We start from the raw sequence: 7,500 nt of genomic DNA on the forward strand, positions 1-7,500 counted from the left end.
ATAAAGAAGATGAGAGGAAAGAGGATGCATGGAATGGAATGAGGAATGGTATCAAACACGTGCGGTCCTCCGCCTGTTCTCATTAGATTTCTGCCTCCGCCAGCCCCCATAGATAGGGCTAGAGGCTGAGAGTGAGAGGGAGGAGATAGAGGATGAGAGGGAGATAGAGGATGAGAGTGAGAGGGAGATAGAGGATGAGAGGGAGATAGAGGATGAGAGGATGAGGGAGATAGAGAATAAGAAGAATAAGAAGAAGAAGAATACATTTTATTTGTATAGCACTTCTCCTGCAAATGTTGCAGCTCAAAGTGCTTTAATCATTATATAACCATCATCCCACTGATAGAGCGAGAGGATGAGAGTGCGAGGGAGATAGAGGATGAGAGGATGAGAGGGAGATAGAGGATGAGAGGATGAGAGGGAGATAGAGGATGAGAGGATGAGAGGGAGATAGAGGATGAGAGGGAGATAGATAGAGGATGAGAGGATGAGAGTGAGGATAGAGGATGAGAGGGAGATAGAGGATGAGACCTGCGCTGGCTCCGTCAGGCCCCTGGACGTTGACCAGCCCGTTGAGGCCCAGCAGGGGGCCGCAGGCCGGGACGGCGCGGGGCGGGCGCTTCCCTGGCACCTTCACAGTCACCCTCAGCAGGTCCATCTCCTTCCCATGAGCGTTCTGCATGTAGTCCTGCCAGGGGTCAAAGGTCAGCCAGTCAGCACAACCAGTAGTGCAAACAATAATAAGGAGGCATCATGAACGAGGAACCTATTTGTGGAAGGACTGCACTGCAAAAAGTAATTCTAAGTAAGATATCTTAAATCAAGGCAATAAATGCTTGTTTTTTGTCTGACTGCACTAGTTCTAAGTTATATTTTGCTTGTTTTAAGTACAAATAGAAAGCAAGTGAAATCTTCCTGTTCTGTTGGCAGATATTCTTGTTTATTTTAAGTAATATTTCCCCCATTGTATTGCTTTTGTTTCTTTTTGAGAGCTGACTTTGCAGTGTGGATCTGATGTGTGACTGTAAGTCCAGTGTTAACATTTGAAGTAAAAAGGCTCTTTCATTGAGTAGTTTAGTTGTGATATGTGACAGGGTCTGGTGAAAAAGTCCTAAAGTAGGGCAAGGTCATTTTTCATTTTTTTTTTTTTTTCAGATTATGAAAGTGCAGATTGTAAACTTTCAAATGACTGAAAATAGTTGAAGACAATATGCTTATTTGAATGTTGGTACACTTCAAACCAAACACCAGAGAAACTCGCTCTGACTCAAAACACACGCAAAACAGCTGCTAGTAGCTAGTAGCTAAAAGGGAACATCGCTATGAACATCTAACTGCATGTTTAGCAAATCACAACACGCTGATAGAACGTCAACATGCTAAAAACACATAACTACACATAATTAGATTAACACAGAGTTCCTTGCTTTTGAACACGTCCTAAAAAACGTAAGCTTGTTTACAATTTGGAACTGTGGCCGCCGCACTCAACTCAAAGAATATCACAGTGAATAATCCAGTTCCCCAGTTCAGCTCCGTCTGTGCTGGGTGGGAAATATACTGTATATCGGCCATGTGTCAATTGGAACAGAGTAAAGCAGACTAAATCATAGCACCCCCATGCCAGCCGACGTATTGACTGTACTCACATTGACGCTGGAGTGGTAGGAGAGCATGCCGTTGTTGGACAGTGTGACATATTTCTTCTTCCACTCCTTGTTGAGGGAGTTCCCGCTGCGCTTCAGCAAGATGCTCTGGTGGAGAGAGAGAGAGAGAGGGTGTGAGAGAGAGAGAGAGAGAGAGAGAGAGAGAGAGAGAGAGAGAGAGAGAGAGAGAGAGAGAGAGAGAGAGAGAGAGAGAGAGAGAGAGAGAGAGGAAGGAAGGAACCGAGACAGTGATTTCTCTTATGTTCCGCCTCACGATGTTTCGGTTTAACACTACAACAGCCGTGCCTATTTTACCTACTAGTAGAGCCGCCTTGGGGGGTCAAATAGACCCCCTTTTTAGAATGTAAATCTGCTATTTACACACAGAGATCACTAGAGGGCACTTTTTAGCCTGCCTCCTACACAGAAAAACTGCAAAACAGCTTCATACTATCTTATCCTGAAGTGTTTTTTGAAAATGTGAAAAGGACTCCCTTTTTTGCCACTACCTTCGGGTTTGTGACAAATGATACATATTATTATTGCATTTGCAGCAGCAGCAGGTCAAGAATGTACGTGTTACAACGTTTGCCCTCTCCTTAGCGTCGATGGGAGGAAAAGCGAAAGCGAAGCGCGTCCGTTCTTGACCTCTGCTGCAAATGCAATCAATATTTGAAGAGTATTTCTAGTAAGTGCCGATTTTTTCCCTTCGTAAATGCGTTATTTTAACCCTGCATCTGAAGAAGTTGTTAGCATCGAGTTGCGTACCCTATTCCCAAACGTTAGTGGTTAAGACACCCCACATCGACAAAGAATACACATCAATTTGCCTTCCCCTGAAGGTAGTGCTTAATGTTGTGCGGGTTTATGTGGATGTGTGACGCTGTCCTTTTAACTTCTAACTGATGCTGTGACTGTAAGTGGAGGAGATGTGGAGATGTTTGTATGTTTCTATCTTTTAACTGTGCTGGAAATGCTTGGATGTGTGCCGCTGTCTGTCGTGTGTGTTCTTGGTTTTTAAGATTTAACCTGATTTCTTTTCAGCCCCCTGTTACTGGAGGGGCATCTGGGTGGAGTAGCTCACTAATGGCGCTTTTCCACTACAGGGCCAACCCTGGTCGGCCCTGGTCTTTAGCCTTTTGACGCTTTTCCATTGACCGGCACGGCACGGCTCGCCTCGGCACGCTTTTGAAAAGTTCCATATAGGAATCGTTCTCCACTATACAGGAACGACCCGGGACTGTAGGAGGAGTCACGTGTCATAAGGCGCATGCCCTGTAATTGCAGGGTCCCTGGTTCGATTCCAGCCATTGACCTATGCTGCATGTCATCCCTCCTCTCTCTCACCCATCCTTCCTGTCAATCTCTACTGTATCTATCCCCAAAAAAGCAGAAATGCCCTAAAAATATATATTTTAAACATTAAAAAAAAGAAAGAAAAAGAAAGGTTAGTGGAGGGTCAGTCACCCACCTGTTTGATGGGGATGGAGCGTCCACTCCCCACGTCTCCCTTACTGTCCACACTCCTCCTCTCAGAGTCACTCCCCCGGCGCCCCTGCAGACACAGGATAGGGGGACAAGCCATTAGAGTGTGTGTGTGTGTGTGTGTGTGTGTGTGTATGTTTGTGTGTACATTTGGCTGGGAGTGCGAGAGAGCGTGTCTGAGTGTTGTGGGGAGGGGCCTCCCCATGACGTCTGGGGGGGGGAGGGGTGGTCGGTACCGTGAATCGGGACGTGCGTCTACGGGGGGCACTGCGGACCGACCCTGGGGTGGCACTGCCAAGCCTCTCCCCTCCTGTTGCCCCCCCGATCTCCTTATGGCTGATCACGGGGGTGGAGGGCAGAGAGGACGAGTAGTCACTGCTCTGACCCCCGTTACTGGCCTGAGAGAGAGAGGAGGGGGAGGGAGGGAGAGGGTGAGGGAGAGGGTGAGAGGGAGAGAGAAAGAGGGTGAGAGGGAGAGGGTGAGAGAGAGAGAGGGAGAGAGTGAGAGAGGGTGATAGAGAGAGAGGGAGTGGGTGAGAGAGAGAGGGAGAGGGTGAGAGACAGAGGGTGAGAGAGAGAGAGGGAGAGAGAGAGAGAGACAGAGAGAGAGAGAGAGAGAGACAGAGAGAGAGAGAGAGAGAGAGAGAGAGAGAGGGTGAGAGAGGGAGAGAGAGAGAGAGGGAGTGGGTGAGAGAGAGAGAGAGAGGGGCCAAATAAAACCCAAAAAAAGACGGTGGTATTTTAGGAACGATGTGGGGAAACAAGATCCTCAATGTCTGAATGGACACGAGATCTGGAAACTCCTAGTAGAACATCACTACTAATGGGGTGAATCAGTGGTGCCCCCCCCCCCCCCCCCCCCCTCCATCAGGAAGAGGCTCGATCTGTCGGTTTACCTGGCCGGGAAAGACACCCGACACTGGGGTGGAGCCTCCGGAGTGACTGGGAGAGTTGGGTAGGGATTTGCAGGAAGCCAGCAGGGCAGCCTGCTTCTTCACCGCCATGATCTTCTGTGCGGCTATTGGTCGGAAAAAAAAGAACAGCAGAGGAATAGGAATTACAAATGCCCCATACGTGTTCGATACCATCCCTCAGTCCTGTTCCACACCCATAACAACGAGCCTGACCTCCACCAGCCTCCTTCTCCCCTGGTGTTAATAATATATTAATATGGGGAGGCCCCTGTTTTATTTATTTATTTATTGAATGTTTTCTGTCTGCCCTACTAAGCTGTTTGACAACAAAATTTCCCCATTGGGGACAATAAAGGTTTTCATTCATTCATTCATTCATTCATTTTAACTGACGCTGTATATATCCAAAGTAGGGATGGACGGTTTCCAATTATTGAAACCGAAAAACCGTCAGAGAGTAAAACCGCGGTTTTCCGGTTAACCGAAAAATACAGTAAAAAAAAATAAAATAAAAAAAATAATGTAAAAAAAAAAAAAAAAAAAGAGCGCCAATTTCAAATAATTGAGCCCTACTGCTACAATACACTCATGTCGAACACCATTAAAACACCGTAAGCACAGTCGCAACACATTTAGGCTACTTAGTTTCACAAATATAAGTGGAAAGGCAGACTTTTGTAAGCTACACCATACATGAAAACACATGAACACTTAACACACCAGCTCCGCTGATCCAGGGTGCACGCCTGCACGGAAGATCATCTCTTGGAACAGCGTCTTCATTGAATGAACTGCTTTCTCAATATCTTGGTTCTTAGACAAAGTTTCAGCTGCTGCTCAATGTATTTAAATATTTGAATACTGCTCAATAATCACTGAAATATTAGACTTAGAATTATGCAGTGAACATACTTAAAGCTTTTCATAAAAACAACATGCCGCGAGACTGACTCGTCCTGAACTGTCGTAAGTCAATCAACAAAGAATGCCCCATCAAAATAAAAGTGCCCATGGTAGAGCTGTCAAAATAGAGCTTTCAAAATAAATGTACTAATACAGATAGAGATAAATACAGAACTACCTTTGCGTCACTAAGTGACCGCGTATCTTCTGAGACATGCGTTCTGTCATCACTTTCAGTAGCGCCTTCACACACAGTGGCGCTGTGCACAAACACTCTTGATCCGTATAGCTCTTGTTTTATTATATTGTGGTTTAGTAAATACTGCACTTGGAGTTACATTCAATGCATGATTTGTGCTATAGAACATAAATAAAGTTTGATTGATTGATTGATATCAAATCAAATCACATTTTATTTCTATAGCGCATTTCTCACAAAAGTGACCCAATGCGCTTTACAGAGAGCAGCGAAAATGATCTTATTAAATGTAAGCGAGTAATTGTAAAAAAACTTTCCTATCTACCAATAACTGAAGGCAACTATCTTTCCCATAGAGTGATTCGTTACCCTTAAATATAATCCCAATTAGATATTAATCCTCAGTTATTCTTCACAACTGACCAAACCTCTCACTCATTGCGCGGCAGATTCAGACTGTATCATTGTTATTTTCACACACGACAAACATGTGACATGTTCCAGTTTTATTCTTATTCTATTTTATTCTTCTAAAAAAAATAAAAAAAATAAAAAATAAAAAAACCGTTTCTATTTTTATAAACCCCGGTTTTCGGTTTAACCGAAAAACCGTCCATCCCTAATCCAAAGCTTACATTGCAGTGAGTGCATACATTTCAGTATATATATATATGGTCCCGGCAGGAATCGAACCCACATCCTAAGTGTTGTGAGCACCATGCTCTACCAACTTAAAAAATATATATCTTTGATCAAAAATTTAGCATTTACATTATTTACACATAACAACACATAGGAAGGCATCAGCCCCCTATCAACTCAAAAAAACAATAATGAAGAAAAAAAAACATCAATTCAAACCAACAACAAAAAACAAACAAACACAACAATTCACAACAAAATCATATACCAACCCTCCATCCTCCCCCACAGTTAGAAATGTGCTCCCTGGGGGCCCCGCGGTGGTGTAGCGGTCTAAGCACTGGCTACTAGTGCATGCTGCCCACCGGGGCCGGGGTTCGTATCCCGGCTCGCCAGACCCGGATATGGCCAGGGCACACACGGGGAACGGCATATTGGGGGCCGGTCCCGAGGGGGGTATAGGAGTAGTTCCGGACAAGGATCCGTCGCGCAACAGCGCCCCCGTCTGGTGCTGGAATAACGGTGCTGGGCTCGAGGAGCCAGTCAGCTAGTCTGCCTGGCGGCCTCCTCTGGGACTGCCGGCCGCGGGGTCGTGCGGCGGATCCCTCGCAATAGGCAGGGGATAATTGGATGCTAGGTTGGGTTCAATTGGCTACCAAATTGGGTGAAAAAAGGGATAAAATCTGAAAATAAATAAATAAAAATAAAAAATATGTGCTCCCTTCCCCAAACACCTTCTCAAATGTCTCCTCCCCCACATACATCCTTATCATACCTCCATCCCTTCTCCCCAGATCCTTAAACACATCCCACATGCTCTACCACCTGGGCCACAGAGGACCGCCCACCGTGTTAGCTTACCCTCGGTGAAGACGCGACCGTGTTAGCTTACCCTCGGTGAAGACGCGGTTGACGTTGAGGCCGTAGGTAGCGCAGATCTCATAGTAGGTGCAGCGCCTCACATCTGAACACAGCTGCCGGGCCCGGCCGTCCTCTATGACCCGCGGGTTGGTGCTGCTGATCTTGTCTGGACAGGGCGAGGGTGAGGGTGAGGGCGACACAACAACAACATATCAAAACATGCAGGGTTCCCACACCTTCTGAAACATCCAACTCAAGCACCTTTCAAGGACTTGAATTCCCTCAAATTCAAGGACCCAACACAGCATAGTTTGAGATCGAGATGAGAATTTATATAATAGGAACTATCCGCTCACAGACAACAATTAAAAAGAGAGGCTTGACACTAGATGGTCTCTTGCCTTCTCTACCACAGCACAGAAAAACAATTGTGATATGTGTTAAGCAAAACAGAGACTTGTTTACTAGTTGACGAGCTAAGTAAAACATTTTTTTTATATATATTTTTTTAGAGAGAGAGAGAGATAGGGGGGAATTCAAGCACTTTCAATGACCCATGCCTATTTTCAAAAACGTTTAAGAACTTGATTTCTTTTTCTCGAATTCACAAACTTTCAAGGATTTCAAGGACCCGTGGGAACCCTGAATATGATACCCCGCATAAACCCCATTATGTTTTTCCCCCGGGAGATGATAATAGATGATAATGACTCGGCTGCTAGGATATCCAGTCCTGTGTGTGTGTGTGTTACCTTGGCTGCCCACCAGGACGAGGGTGAGGGCAACACAACAACACAACATCAATATCACATGATTGTTCATCTTCTGGATTCTAAGCTGTTGTTTTCTT

The 7,500-nt window shown here is 45.4% G+C and overlaps 1 protein-coding gene and 1 pseudogene across 3 annotated transcripts in view; both read right to left on the minus strand.

Annotated features, from left to right (window-relative positions):
- Positions 1–7,500, minus strand: part of cdk4 (cyclin dependent kinase 4) — a 359,603-nt gene that overhangs the window by 319,495 nt on the left and 32,608 nt on the right. The window lies entirely within an intron of this gene.
- Positions 1–7,500, minus strand: part of LOC308173514 (arf-GAP with GTPase, ANK repeat and PH domain-containing protein 1-like) — a 20,685-nt pseudogene that overhangs the window by 5,692 nt on the left and 7,493 nt on the right. Inside the window, exons 7-12 of the transcript in view lie at positions 6,682–6,816; positions 4,028–4,149; positions 3,368–3,529; positions 3,118–3,201; positions 1,650–1,754; positions 532–688 (exon numbers count right to left, since the gene is read on the minus strand). The product of the transcript in view is annotated as an arf-GAP with GTPase, ANK repeat and PH domain-containing protein 1-like (transcript). The remainder of the gene's footprint in view (positions 1–531; positions 689–1,649; positions 1,755–3,117; positions 3,202–3,367; positions 3,530–4,027; positions 4,150–6,681; positions 6,817–7,500) is intronic.

This window comes from Nansenia antarctica (assembly GCF_963989245.1).
Source record: "Nansenia antarctica genome assembly, chromosome: 18".
NCBI lineage: Eukaryota > Metazoa > Chordata > Actinopteri > Argentiniformes > Microstomatidae > Nansenia > Nansenia antarctica.